The sequence below is a fragment of the Anabrus simplex genome, chromosome 1, assembly GCF_040414725.1.
Source record: "Anabrus simplex isolate iqAnaSimp1 chromosome 1, ASM4041472v1, whole genome shotgun sequence".
Taxonomy (NCBI): Eukaryota; Metazoa; Arthropoda; class Insecta; order Orthoptera; family Tettigoniidae; genus Anabrus; species Anabrus simplex.
In genome coordinates, this window is record NC_090265.1 from 1,046,144,606 (window position 1) to 1,046,160,010 (window position 15,405).

The 15,405-nt window shown below is 37.6% G+C and overlaps 1 protein-coding gene across 5 annotated transcripts in view; it reads right to left on the reverse strand.

The window, feature by feature from the left end:
- Positions 1 to 15,405, reverse strand: part of LOC136857937 (zinc finger protein ZFP2) — a 585,780-nt gene that overhangs the window by 306,591 nt on the left and 263,784 nt on the right. The window lies entirely within an intron of this gene.

The window sequence follows — 15,405 nt, forward strand, 5'->3', positions numbered from 1 at the left end:
TGAAATAATTGATTAAATTATGTGGATTTGCTTTTTCGACCCAAGAACCATAATGAAAAGTGATTTTAAAATGATGAAGTCTCTCTTCTAACAAAACAAATTCTACCCTATGAGAACTTACATCAGAATATATTGAGCCATGCACAGTATTTAAGGATATATTGATGTGACTGCCATTCTTCCTTCACTGAAAGCCGAATATGGGCTTCTTGTTGAAGCTACAGTGAGGGTTTTATGGGTCCCAGACAGTAATGTTGATAGCGAGAGGTCATTTTCAACATACATAATAACTGACAAGAGAACAGTTCTGACTCCCAGTAATATTGTACTCTAGAGGGGTCTCTTCCCGCATCGCGCTCACTTGTTTCTCTCCCTGGCCGCCTTCTGCGTGACGTCATGTGATATGAGAGAGTGCTCACCCTTCCGGCTGACACGTATTACAACTACAGCCTAAAATGGTCATAACTTCTGAACCATTCATGCAAATAATGTCCTGACAAGGTTATTCGAATCCTTATAAAATACTGGAGGAGGTCAAACAATTTATTTTGATGAGGAACTCGAGGATAATATCGAAACAATTATTTAATTTTAAGGAGTTATATTTCTTTACTGCGGACTCTTGCATAAAATCGCTTCTAGTGGGCAGCTGGTTGGAAATAGGTATGTGCCATCGCGGACTTTTTTTGTAGAGGTTTCTATGCTCTACATTTCGTAAGCTTACACTTGGGGTCTATCGTTGATGGTTCACGCAACGTAAGCCAAGAAAGCAAGTGACCGACCGATCAACATTTTTATCTCTTTCTACGTATTTACTGTATATCGGATCATGGATACATAAAACTTTTATAGTGGTTCACTACGTGAACAGTGTTCGTGTTGTCAGTATCTAAAGTAGAACCACTGTACTGATTAAAACGCAGTCAACATATTATGGAAACGTGTGTGGCGCTATAAATTGTCGGCACATAAAAGAACTCCCGTGGGACAAAATTACGGCACCTCGACTCTCAGAAAAGTGTAAATGTTGTTAGTGAGACGTAACACAAATAACATTATTATTATTTTGCATATTATAAAGACAATAACAACAACAACCATCATAGCCAGTTAGTTTGCTACTGTGATGGCATAACAATGCTTCCTCGTCAGCAATGCTTGGTTGTTGAAACACTTTGTAATAAACTCTTGAATATCTCCATTATTACGGCTCGTACGGTAAAAAGGTGTCAGATATAAATGACTGAAGAAAAATCATATTTTCTATAATTATTGTTATGTGCTAATAGCCGGGCTGAGTAGCAACTCAAATGATAAGAGCGCTGGCCTTCTTAGCCCAACTTAGCAGGTTCGATCCTGCCTCAGTCCGGTGGTGAAGGTGCTCAAATACATAGTTAGTGGGGCGTAAAATTCAATAACATTAACATTATTATGTGCTAATAACTTATATTTCTGAATATATTTTGAAGCTCATGAAATAATACAGTATCCGTGATCCGATATATAGTAAATATGAAGAAAGAGACAAATATGTCGTGTGAAAAGAGACCTGTTACTGGATCTCGGTTATTTCAAAAGGGGGCCTCACACATCCCAGTCATGAGTAGTTAAATAATATAGCCCAGTTCGAAATTTCATATGGTGTGTTTCACGGTAAGACTGTATCCAGATGCAAAAACGTAATGAAAACTCTTATTTCTATTATTTAGTCAAAATTTCTAGTATTCCATGACAAAATAATTTGTCTCTACGTAAGGACCAGGACATTTATTAGGATATGGCATTTTAATGCAAAGAGTAAGGAGCTAGCACTGAGAAAATATGCCAATAAGAAGGCTAAGCTTTGGGCTGGTTCATCAAGTAATTAAGTCTCCTGATATGTACGTTTTAATAATTTAATATAATTCCATAAAGATGTCCATATGATGTATATTTTCCTATGCCATTTGATATAAACATTTACTTCATCAGGATATAAATTATTTTGAATTGCATGGCAATATTTTATTTCTTATTGTATTATATGTCATGTATTTGATAGTTGATGTTCTACCTGCTCAGCATGTGACGAAATTTAACGCATTTTCACGTTTTTAAATCTATTGGAAGTGCAGTTACTTATCGAATCGGACTAAACCAGACTATTATTTGATGAAAGATTGAGAAGATGTTTCACAGGCTTGCTGTACTGCGACTGTGTACCTTACTCGCTATCGTTCATATCCCATGACGTCATAGCGCTCCAGCCAATGGAAGCTTCAACTGCCGGAGTAGCCTACCTTTTATTCTAGTTACCTTGATTGTACTCATAGTATCTCTGTATTTTTCAGACTGATGCACAAATTATGTACGCAGGCTAGGTCCTACTTGTTAAAGTGTCAAGATAATTTGTTTCCAAACATCCTTGTTTTTATATGTATACTAGAAAAACCCAACAGACGTTGTCCTGCCTGTGTACATTTATTTACCTCAGCATATACGACACTAATATCGGTCTTTTCGATTACTTTTACATTTCATCCTCTCCCCTTGGGTCAGGAGGGGTGTCCTGCTCCCACACTATTTGATAAAAGCAGAAATAAGTTTTAAGGAACACATCATAATCTTCACATACTGTTGGGTACGCAACCCGCTGATCGGACTTGTCCTGCGGTTTGCTTATCCTCCCCTATTTTATTTTTCACCCCTTAGTGCCCAACTACCAATCAGATTTCATTCAAACCACTTCATAATCCCTCTCAGATGTAATAAGAACAAACTGTGAAAATTTCAGCGAAATCGGTCCAGTAGTTTTTGAGTCTATTAGCTTCAAACATACCAACATCCAACTTTATATATATATATATATACATAGATAATGTGTTTTCATCAGAAGCTTAACTCGCATGTTTCTTGTACATGTGTAAAAATAAAATATGTTGTTTTACTGCAAATAGGTCATCAGCTATCTTTTGGTTTAAATTTTATTGCTGAAAATTGAAAATTTAGCAAAGTTATTGATGAAATAAAGTAAAAATAGCAAAAATACACCAAAATTACTTTTTCTTAAATGATGAAAGCAAGCAAATATTTTCTCAAAAAGAGAAATCCAGAAGATCCTAAAGCGGAAAAATTGTAACAAGCGCGCATGCGTCGTAAAGTCTTGAGACATACTGAAAAAGGGCGGCATGGGGGGAGATTACAAACAATACTAACACAAGTCAAATACATGTTATGATCACCTCTGAAATTAAATACTTACACGAAGTTACATCTTGATGATTGCTCATCTGTTTTCACTTAACACTGGGAACAGTTCCCATACTACACAACTGTTTTTCTGCACTTTAAACTTGCAGGTCACAATATGAATGTCTCCATCAAAATTAAACTAAACATGTACACCTGTTTACAAAATTCTGTCAAGTTCACAGTATGCAGGCCATTAACCATGACAGGTTGGAGAGCACAGATGGAGATGAGTTGCTTTCTTTGCTTTCTTCAGAAATTCTGGAGAAAAACTACTCGAGTAACATGGACCAGTACTTCTGGTTTTCAAAACAGAAAAAGAATCCAGAATTTCATTTGACACTGAGGACCTAAACTGATTCTGGTTCTTTTCACTAAGCTGAACACATATTCACACTCAGCATTGCTGTGCGGTAGAGTCCGAACAGAAAACATTAGCCTGAATATCGTATATTTTCTTCTTCTTCTTCTTTTTTTTTTTTTGTAAGTTGCTTTACATCGCAACGACACATATAGATCTTATGGAGACGATGGGACAGGAAGGGACTAGGAGTAGGAAGGAAGCAGCCGTGGCCTTAATTAAGGTACAGCTCCAGCATTTACCTGGCGTGAAAATGAGAAACCACGGAAAACCATCTTCAGGGCTTCCGACAGTGGGGTTCGAACCCACTATCTCCCGAATACTGGATTCTGGCCGCACTTAAGTGACTGCAGCTATTGAGCTCGGTCCTATCATACTTAGGAACACCATTAGCTCCATGAATGTTTATCAAGCGAGCCAATTTGGTATCATTTGTCAGATTTTCACTCTCAACAGTAGCACAGTCATCAATCTGAAGAGCTACAAATTGGTTCTGAAGCACATTCATTGCATCCTCAACCGACTCACTGTCCTTCCTCGGCTGCAATGACGGAAATCTTTCTATAAAGAATTATTGTACGGAAGAAAACTGGGCACCTTCAATATGAAGATAATGGAGGCAAATCAATTGTCACAACATTTACAAACAGGAGCTTAAAAACTGAATTTAAGTATACTTTGGATGAGGTAATTGTCCCAAAAGATGGCAAGTGCAAATACTTAGGTGTGAGATTTGAAAGTAATTTGCACTGGAAGGATCATATTGATGACATTGTTGGGAAAGCATACAGGATCGTTACATGTCATAATGAGGCTACTTAAGGGATGCAACAAAGAATTATAAGAGAAAAGTTACTTAAGTATGTATCATCCATTAATGGAATATGCAAACAGTGTTTGGGATCCTCACCAGGAATACCTAATAAAAGAAATATGTAGATGGTGTGCAAAGGAAAGCAGCAAGATTTGTAACAGGGGATGTCAGGAGAAAAAGTAGTGGATCAGAAATGTTCGAGAAACATGGGTGGGAAGCTTTAAGTATGAGAAGGGAGAAAACTAGACTTACAGGACTATATAGAGCCGATACAGGACAGGAAGCATGGGGGGAAATCCACGAGAGGCTTCAGTTGGAAAATTATTATATCCGCACGGCTGACTGCAAGTATAAAATTAGACGGGATTTTAGCAGAAATGACTGGGGTAAATTTTCAATCATTGGAAAGGGCATGAAGGAGTGGAACAGTTTATCTGGGGAAGTGTTTGACCCTTTTGCAAAATCTGTACAGATGTTCAGAAAAAGAATAAACAGCAACAGAGAAAAGAAATATTAGAGGGCATTCGATCTGTGTAGGTTATTGGAAATAAAGAATTTTTGTAAATAAATTAATTCCATCCCCTTGTCTATGGAGATTGGACAGCTGAAGTAGGAGACTGCCTGAAGGGGTGAAGTACAGTGGGGACTTTAAGGGCCCTGGGACTGCTACGGTAGCTGTAAAGGCCCTTCAGGAACTCTGAAAAGCAGTGGCAAAAGGGGCTCTGGTTAAGACGCACCAGGTCATTATGCACTTTAGTTACCAAAATGGGTTTTAAAAAAAGGAATGTAAATTTAAATCTTATTATATTTAAATCTTTATACGAGCTGATTATGTGTGCAAGTACAGGAGATATTATGATTAGAATTTTGTAAATATTTTAAATTTATTAAGGTTGAGCTGTGTGTTTAATAGAAAAATTGTTAATGTAAATTGTATAATACTGTATTTTAGCAAAACGTCTTCTTTTCTTTTTAATTTAAAATTTAGTTGTTGAGAACAATATATTTTTGTGCATCATTTGCCACCAAGGTAGACACCTCATTTGCAAATAAGTATTTTGATTTGATTTGACACGTTGAAAGAAAAGAGCGTGAGGGATTTTTAGAAGGATCTTGCTGCACAAGGACTAAATTAAAAGGCTGAAGGAAACAATAGAGGAAGAATGGACAGTCGTGAAGAATGACGTCTCTAGAGCTGCTGAAGAAATGTTAGAAAGAAAAGAAAGATCAACTAAGAGCAATTTGCTATTTGTTTCATGTCGCACCGACACAGATAGGTTCTTATGGCGACGATGGGATAGGAAAAGCCTAGGAATGGGAAGGAAGTGGCCATGGCCTTAATTAAGGTACAACCCCAGCATTTAACTAAGATACAATGGATAACTCAGGAGATGTTTGTCCAACCTTTGTCCAACCCTTGTCCCGTTTCCCTACGGGGTCGGGTATGAGGTGAGATGAATTTGTCGTGGCGGTTTTTATGACCGGATGCCCTTCCTGACGTCAACCTCATCAGAGGAGTTAATGAGAGATGAAATGAATGACGTGATATATGATAGTAGGGAGAGGGTGAAACCCGGTGCCGGCACATAGCCTACTCCTGTCGAATAGCACCAAGGGGTCTGCTCAAGGCTTAACGTCCCCATCCGACGGACGAATCACCATCAACAGCGTCATATGCCCTCACTCCATATGAGCACTGCGGAGAGGTTTGGAATTTAATCCAGGCTTTTGGCACGCAATCTAGTGATTAGAAATTGTATACCACCACCTCCCCTACCCTGCCGGCCAACATTCTGATGGTGAAAATGTTTTCGACCAACGGGACTCGAACCGGCTAACCTCGGTGTTAGACCGTTTTTAGACTTCAGCGCCTTAACAATCATGGCCACCAGGAGATACTAGACCTAATTGATTGATGAACGACGAAGTACAAGAATTACATATAATCAGCTTCATGGTCCGTATCACACTTTAACATATTCACAACTAAGTATTTTTTATTTTCCACCTTGTCGATACATTATTTGCTTAAGGCAACTTACTGGTTAAAAGCGGTACGTTTCGTATATTATTAACATCTTCAGCCAAATAACACTGTTTAGATGAAAAATTCATATATTGACAAAGTATCAATGCTTTGAGAGAATGCAAAAAAAGAAGAGGGCAGAAAATGATACAGTTGATAAAAGAATGAAGTGGATAGAAAGTGCAGGACAGCTAAGAAAGAATGGCTGAAGGAGAAGTGCAAGGATGTTGAGGGTTGTATGGTTCTAGTAAAGGTAGATGCTGCATACAGGAAAATCAAGGAAACCTTTGGAGAAAGGAAAACTAGGTGTATAAATATTAAGAGCTCAGAGGGAAAACCACTTCTAGGGAAAGAAGGCAAGCCAGGAACATATCCAACAGTTGCATCAAGGTAAAGACGTAGATGATATGGTTCTGAAACAAGAAGAGGCTGTTGATGCTGATGAAACGAGAAACCAAATTTGGGGTGGAAATTTCACCTTTGAGAGAACTAAATAGGAACATGGCACCTAGAATTGACAAGATTCCCTCTGAGTTACTGACTGCCTTAGGAGAAACCATTATGGAGAGGTTATTCAATTTTGATGCAAGATGTATGAGACAGAAGTGTCATCCGATTGTCAGCAGAATGTTGTTATACACATTCCCAAGGAAGCCAGTGCTGACAAGTTTGAAAACTATCACATCATTAGTTTAGTTTTTTTTTTTTTTGCTTTACGTCACACCGACACAGATATGCCTTATGGCGACGATGGGATGGGAAAGGCCTAGGAAGTGGAAGGAAGCGGCCGTGGCCTTAAGGTACAGCCCTGGCATTTGCCTGGTGTGAAAATGGGAAACCATGGAAAACCATTTTCAGGGCTGCCGACAGTGGGGCTTGAATCCACTATCTCCCGATTACTGGATACTGGCCGCACTTAAGAGACTGCATCTATCGAGCTCGGTCATTAGTTTAGTATCTCATGCCTGAAAAAGTTTTAACACACATTATTTACAGAAGAATGGAAAGACAAGTTGAAACTGAGTTAGGAGAATATCAATCTGGCTTCAGAAGAAAAGTAGGAATATGTAAAGCAATCCTAACCTTGTGTGTGATCTTAGAGGATAGAATTAAGAAGGACAAGCCCGCATACATGGCATTTGTAAATCTTGGAAAAGGCATGATAATGTTGATTTGGCCAAGCTATTTGAGATTCTGAAGGTGAACGGGATCAGATAGAGAGAACAAAGAATTATCTACAATCTGTATAAAAATCAGCCTGCAGTGATAAGAATTGAGAGCTCTGAAAAAGAAGTAGCAATCCAGAAAGGAGTGAGGCAAGGTTGCAGTTTGTTTCCCCTCCTTTACAATGTCTATACAGAACAGGCAGTAAAGGAAATCAAAGAATAATTTGGGAAGGGAATCACAATCCAATGGGATATATTTCTAGAAAATGGAACTCAGAGAATTAGAGTAGGCAAAGCTTTATCTGTTCCTGTAATAATTAAGGCAGTATTATTTGACCTTTATGTTTTCTTCTATATCTATAAAGTAGCTTGTCCTGACTGACTGACTGACTGACTGACTGATTCATCATCACCGAGCCAAAACTACTGGACATAAAGAAATGAAATTTTGGGGATATATTCATATTATAATGTAGGTGCTCGCTAAGAGAGGATTTTTGCATATTCTGTCGCTAAGGGGGTGAAAAGGGGGGTGAATTTTTAAAATGAGTGCATCTATATCTCAAAAGTTTTAAAGTTTAGAGATGTAAAAATTGGTATTTAGAATCTTCATTAAAAATAAAGGAACACGTAGTTTTTGTTTTCGGAAAATCCCAATAGGAGGGGTGAAAAGGGGTGAAAAATGGGTTGAATGCCTTTAAAGAGAATACTTATATCTCACAAACTGAAGATATTACAAACCTCAAAATTGGTACTTTTGATCGCTTTCAAAAATAAAGTAACACATATTTTTTTTGTTTTTGGAAAATCCAATTAATGCGAGGGTGAAAAGGGGGCTGAATTTTTAAAATGAGTGCATCTATATCTCAAAAGTTTTAAAGTTTAGAGATGTAAAAATTGGTATTTAGAATCTTCATTAAAAATAAAGGAACACGTAGTTTTTTGTTTTCGGAAAATCCCAATAGGAGGGGTGAAAAGGGGTGAAAAATGGGTTGAATGCCTTTAAAGAGAATACTTATATCTTAGAAACTGAATATATTACAGACCTGAAAATTGGTATTTGGGATGTACTTTAAAAATAAAGAAACAGGTATTTTTTCGTTTTGGGAAAATCCAAATAATGGGGGGTGAAAAGGGGGATGAAATTTTTAAAATGAGTGTATCTATATCTCAAAACTTTTAAAGTTTATAGATGTAAAATTTGGTATTTAGAATCTCCTTTAAAAATAAAGAAACACGTATTTTTTGTTTTCGGAAAATCCTAATAGGAAGGGTGGAAAAGGGTGAAAAAGAGGTTGAATGCCTTTAATGAGGCTACTTATATTTCAGAACCAGAAGATATTACAGACCTGAAAATTAGTATTATGGATCTACTTTAAAAATAAAGAAACAGGCATTTTTTCGTTTTTGGAAAATCCAAATAATGGGGGGTGAAAATGGGGAGTGAATTTTTAAAATGAGTGAGTCTACATTTTAAAACTTTAAACGTTTACAGATGTAAAAATTTGTGTTTAGAATCTCCCTTAAAAATAAAGGAACACGTATTTCTTTGTTTTCTCTAAATCCCAATAGGAGGGGTGTAAAAGGGTGAATAATGGGTTGAATGCCTTTAATGAGGACACATATCTCAGAAACTGAAGATATTACAGAACTAAAAATTTGTAAATGGGATCTCCTTTAAAAATAAAGAAACACGTATATTTTTGCTTTTGGAAAATTCAATTAATGGCGGTTAAACAGAAATGGCAAATTGGGGTGAATTTTTTGAAAGACTATATCTACAGAATATCTGAGAAGCGTAAAATGTTACAGACGTAAAAAGTGGGTATTTGGAATCTCCTGTAAGTGTAAAGAAACATAGGTGATTTGTCTTTGGAAACTCCACTTAAGGGGAACTATAAAAAGGGGTGAAATTTTAAAATGAGAATTTCTACAGTATATCTCAAAAAACTTAACATGTTACAGAAGTGAAAAAATGGTAATTTTTTAATTCTATTAAAAATAAAGAAACGTGTATTTTTAGTTTTCGGAAATACCACTTGGTTAGTGGGGGGGGGGGGGTAAAAGTGACTGAAAATGGTGTTGAATTCTTTTAATTAGGCTACTGATATCTCAAAAATGAAGATGTTACACACGTGAAATATGATTTTTGGAATCTGCTTTAAAAGTAAACAAACACGTATTCTCGGAAAATCCAATGAAGGGGGATTAGGGGGGTTAAAGGATTGAAAAAATTAATTGACTTAATTGTATGAGAATACATACATCTAATAAAAACTAAAGTTGTTACAGACGTGAAAATTGGTATTTTGATCTCTTTTAAAAACAAAGAAAAGCGCGTTTTGTGGGGGGAACAATCTTGGGGGGGGGGGGGCGGAGTGAAAAGGAGCTGAATTCCTTTCATGAGGACACATAAATCAAAAACTAAAGAGGTTAGAGTGGTGATAATTGGTATTTAGAAGATCCTTTACTATTAAATGAACATGTATTTTTTGCCTTAATATCACTTTGTGAGGGGGGGGGGGAGTGTGAAAGGAAGTTAAAAAAGTGAATTATTTTTAAGGGGATACTTATCTCAAAACTGAAGGTAATAAACGTGAACATTGGTATTTGGAATCTCCTTTAAACATAAAGAAACACACCTTCTTTTAAATTTTTGCGGGGTGGGGATAAATAAACCTAACGGCGGTGGGGTGTAAAAGGCGGTGAGACCAATTGATTTTACTGTTCATAATGTACTTATAAGGAGCCTCCGTTGCTCAGGCGGCAGCGCGCCGGCCTCTCACAGCTGGGTTCCGTGGTTCAAATCCCGGTCACTCCATGTGACTTTTGTGCTGGACAAAATGGAGGCGGGACAGGTTTTTCTCCGGATACTCCGGCTTTCCCTGTCATCATTCATTCCAGCAACACTGTCCAATATTTCATTTCATTTGTCACTCATCGATCATTGCCCCAGAGGGAAGCTTCGGCAGCCGGCACAATTCATATTGTCGCCGCTAGATGGGGTTTTATTCATTCCATCCCTGATCCTGTCGAGTGATAGGAAACAGGCTGTAGACTTTCGATGTACTATTCTGATCATAAACCGATCATTTTTAATCTTTCCTGGGTTCTTTTTCAACAGCCATCTTTTCCTTCGGAGAACGTTCTTAGATTACAGTAGATTCTCCTGGCATATAAATAAAAATTTAACACATTTGAAATAAACGATAGGAATGATATTGACCGTCAAATTGTTCACCTCTATAATAAGGTCAATAATACACGGAGGTATGTCATTCGTATCGCCAGAAATCCCGCACACTTGCCTACGCGCGACAATGGTGCTGATCACATTGTCAACAATGACAATGGCAGCAGATGTAATTTACCGCCAAGTAGCGATCTTGCATATTGCTCTGGGGTCCAGAACATGTAATAATAATAATAATAATAATAATAATAATAATAATAATAATAATAATAATATAATGTTCTGGACCGTCGTCACATGTGCGGACCACGCTGGAAATGGGTCCTGGACGGCTAATGACTAAGAATGCAGTCCAGGCGCGGGTTCAGTAGGCTACCGCCAAGGCACCCAAGACGACACCACGACAGATCCCCTGAAGGATTTGATCCATATTAAAAATGCTTATAGGAAAAGATGGCAAAGATTTAGGGACCCAACTAACTGGGTGGAATACCTGGACCTAGCCCGGGAAGTACGAAATCGATTGCTGGAAAGAAAGATTGAAAAATGGGAGGAAACTTGCCATAATCTATTAGAAAACGAGTCAGATCGCGAATTTTGGCGGATTCTCGCAGAAAACGAGTCAGATCGCGAATTTTGGTGGATTATATATCTAAAACAATAAGCATTCAATTATAAATTTCAGTATAATACCATATCGAAGCACGGGTATCTTGCTAGTATATGATATAAGTAAAGAAGTGGAATCACAGATAAAGCTTTTTTGCGGATTATGTTATTCTGTATAGAATAAGAAATAAGTTACAAAATTGTGAGCAACTGCAAACTGATCTCGTAATGCTGTGAGACGGACAGCAAGCAATGGTATGATGATACACAGAGTTAAAAGTCAGGTTGCCAGTTTCACAAATAAAGTCCCCTCCATTTTAATTACTGCATTGTTAGGGTGAAAGTTCCTTATGGGCATCAATGTAAGTACCTAGGTGTTAATATAAGGGAAGATCTTCATTGGGGTAATCACATAAATGGCATTGTAAATAAAGGGTACACATCTCTGCACATGGTTATGAGGGTGTTTAGGGGTTGTAGTAAGGATGTAGTAAGGGCATATAAGTCTCTGGTAAGAATCCAACTAGAGTGTGGGACCCTAACCAGTATTACTTGATTCAAGAACTGGAAACAATCCACAGAAAAGCAGCTCGATTTGTTCTGGGTGATTTCCGACAGAAGAGTAGCATTACAAAAATGTTGCAAAGTTTGGGCTGGAAGACTTGGGAGAAAGAAAATGAGCTACTCGACTAAGTGGTATGTACCAATATAAATGGTCCATTATTGGACATTATAAATTTTCCAGCTAACTCATTCCTGGTTGCCAGCTCCTCACCCCAGTGTGCCAAGTTGGGCTCATCGGTTGGTAAATAGCACACCCACAAAGACGCATAGCTAGTGCATACTGTGGAGGCCATGGGAATCAACATATCATAAGTGGTGTGTTCTGAGCTGTCAGTGGAGATGGCCTGGAATGACATTAGTAGATGAATAAGTTTGAGTGGTGTCATTAAAAGTAGGAAAGATCACAATATGAAGATAAAGTTGAAATTCAAGAGGACAAATTGCAACAAATATTCGTTTATAGGAAAGGGAGTTAGGGATTGGAATAATAGCGTACCAATGGAAATGCTCGGTAAATTTCCAATTTCTCTGAAATCATTTAAGAAAAGGCTAGGAAAACAATAGATAGGGAATCTGCCGTCTGGGTGACTGCCCTAAATGCAGATCAGTAGTGATTGATTGAGGAAATCAAAACCTTCAGATTTGCTAATGATATTGTCATTTTATTCAGGACTGCAGAAGATCTAGAGAAATTGCTGACTGGTATGGACGGAGTCCTGGGTAAGGTGTATAAGATGAAAATAAATATAAGTCCAAAACAAAAGTAATGGAGCAGAATCGAACAGTCAGATGATGCAGGAAATATCAGATTAGGAAATTAAGTCTTAAAGGAAGTAAATGAATATTGCTATTTGGGTAGTAGAATAACTAGTGATGGTAGAAGAAGCAAGAAGGACATAAAATGCAGACTAGTATAAGCAAGGAAGGCCTTTCTCAAGAAAAGAAATTTGCTCACTTCAAACATCGATATAAGAATTAGAAAGATGTTTTTGAAAACTTTCCTCTGGAACGTGGCATTGTATGGAAGTGAAATGTGGACAATAACTAGCTCAGGAAGACTGAGAATAGAAGCTTTTGAAATGTGGCATTACAGGGGAATGTTGAAGTTGAGATAGATCGAATCACAAATGAAAAGATACAGAATCAAAGTGGTGAAACCCAGAACTTGTGCAGTTGGTTTTTGAGGGAAGTGTAGGCTGTAAGAATGGTAGGGGTAGACCAAGTTATGAATGCGAAATGCAGATTAGAGCAGATGTAGGGGGCAGTAGTTATATAAAAATGAAAAGTTTAGCACAGGATAGGGGTGGCATGGAGTGCTGCATCAAACCAGCCTATGGACTGATGACTCAAACAACAACTACTACTATTAGGTTTATCAAGAGCTTGGTGTGTGTCGTTACACATCCACAAGTCAAAATATATTTTTAACTCTGCCACTTAACTTTTACTTTAGCCCCTATCATCTCAATCGCATTATATTAACAATGATATGGGAGCAAGCAGTTAAGCTGGTAGCATAACCTAATCTAATTCACATTTTCAACTCTTTATATGGCATGCCATGGGGTAGGAACTGCACCTTTGTGTCTGTTGGATGGTATGAATTAATGTGTTCTTGCAGCCACTGTTGTATATCTGATTTATGAGAGCTAGTTATGGGCAGTTTTTCTATTACCTTATAATCCAGTATTATGATCAATCTGTCTTTGAAGTAATTCAGAAAGTGATAGACAAGCCAGTCTAATAAATGAGTCAGCATTCTCAGAACAATAATCTGAAATACCCACCTACTGTTGCGTATGAAGCCTGGTTTTTGCCAACCCCACATGACATGATCAGCCTTTTCTGCTGAGTACTCACAGGCCCCCTCTTCTGGACAATAATATGTCCTTCCTGGAGTGGTTCTGATTAATCTAGGTTTCATCCAAATAGAAGTAAGGTCTGTTAACTACCAGAGATCTGCAACAATGTTGCTTCTTTCTAAATGGATTTTGCTACTGCAATTGACTTCCAAGTATTTGAAACCGAAGGATTTCAGGAGTGCATGAAAGATACAGAATATGAATGGTTAATTTTCTCCTTCATGAAGGGCAGTACACCAATTTCTTAGCCGTTTGAAATTCTATATTATCACAGATTGTTTGGCATAAAACACCCTTTTCAAAATCGTTCAAATGTGTAGCACATTTCTGAACCGTGTGATATTTCCCTGGTGTTCTAAATGCAGGCTTTTTCCCTAAAATACTGAAAACTGTGTGTACACTCACACTGCAAACATGAGTTGTCAGCTTCTAGATTTGAGAAAAATTTGTGTTTTCACTTCTGTACTTGAAAGCTTGTTTAAAGAGTCATACACACTGTATATTATATTTCTCAACCGAATGTGTAAAACTTTATGAGTAATTACCACTATCAAGTATTCAACTGCTACTTGGCTTGCTGACACATTCCAAGTACAAAACTTCAGCTCACAGCAAGTCTTAAACTACCACCACACTAACCTCATACAACAATACTGTCACTGTAGCTTGCATTTCATCATGAGAGTTTCTCCAAATACACTTCCCCAATTAACCTAAATATTTCGGCGCTTTCTTACGTTTCTCACTCATGTGGGAGGCGCAGATGTTGAATCAGATCAAGGTAGGATGGTATATGTCAAACGCCTTGTTGTAGAATCACGCAGTTTGGATGGACAGCTTCAAAATTGTTAATCCTGTCGTAAAGAATCATCAAAACAATCGAATCTGTAATGATTTTCGTGCGCAGAAATAAATATAGATACCGAACACAGCTCGCTAGCGTGTTCATTTATTTATCTGGGCAACGCTGTGCTATTCCATTGGCTGACATGGATGGGTGACCAAATTTGGCTCCTCCTTCATGTTCGTAGTTGTTCTATGTTTAGTACAGACACATTAACATATTATGAACAGTATTGAATAGGTTGACCTTCTCATCCCTTCATCAAGGATTAGCTGAAGGCACACCCATCTCGAAGAATCCGGCCCGAACAGAACTCCTATATAGGAATTCTCAATACCGGAAACTTACTAGAGTTGGCAAAGGGACTGAGCTCACAAAAGCTCTGAACAAATGCATGTCAAAATTTTTACAATTCAAGAGACAAGTATGCTATCGGAGGTTATCTCAACAATATATGCATAACAGCTGTTCAAATCCAAGGGTAAGATCACATATGCTAATTTAGTTAGTCTAAGCACAGCCTTTTTTCAGTTATTCATTGATAGTTCTGAAAAATTCTTCCTATAAGTGCACTAACAAGGCTTACAACCCTGCCTATCAAAACAACCCCAGCATTCCCAAGAAAGTTGAGACTTCTTGACTCAATCTCATAATGCCCTCTTTGGATTTAAGATTCAAATAATTATTTTAGGCAATTTCAATGCCCAGTTGGGTAAGAAGCAAAAGTTTAGATACATC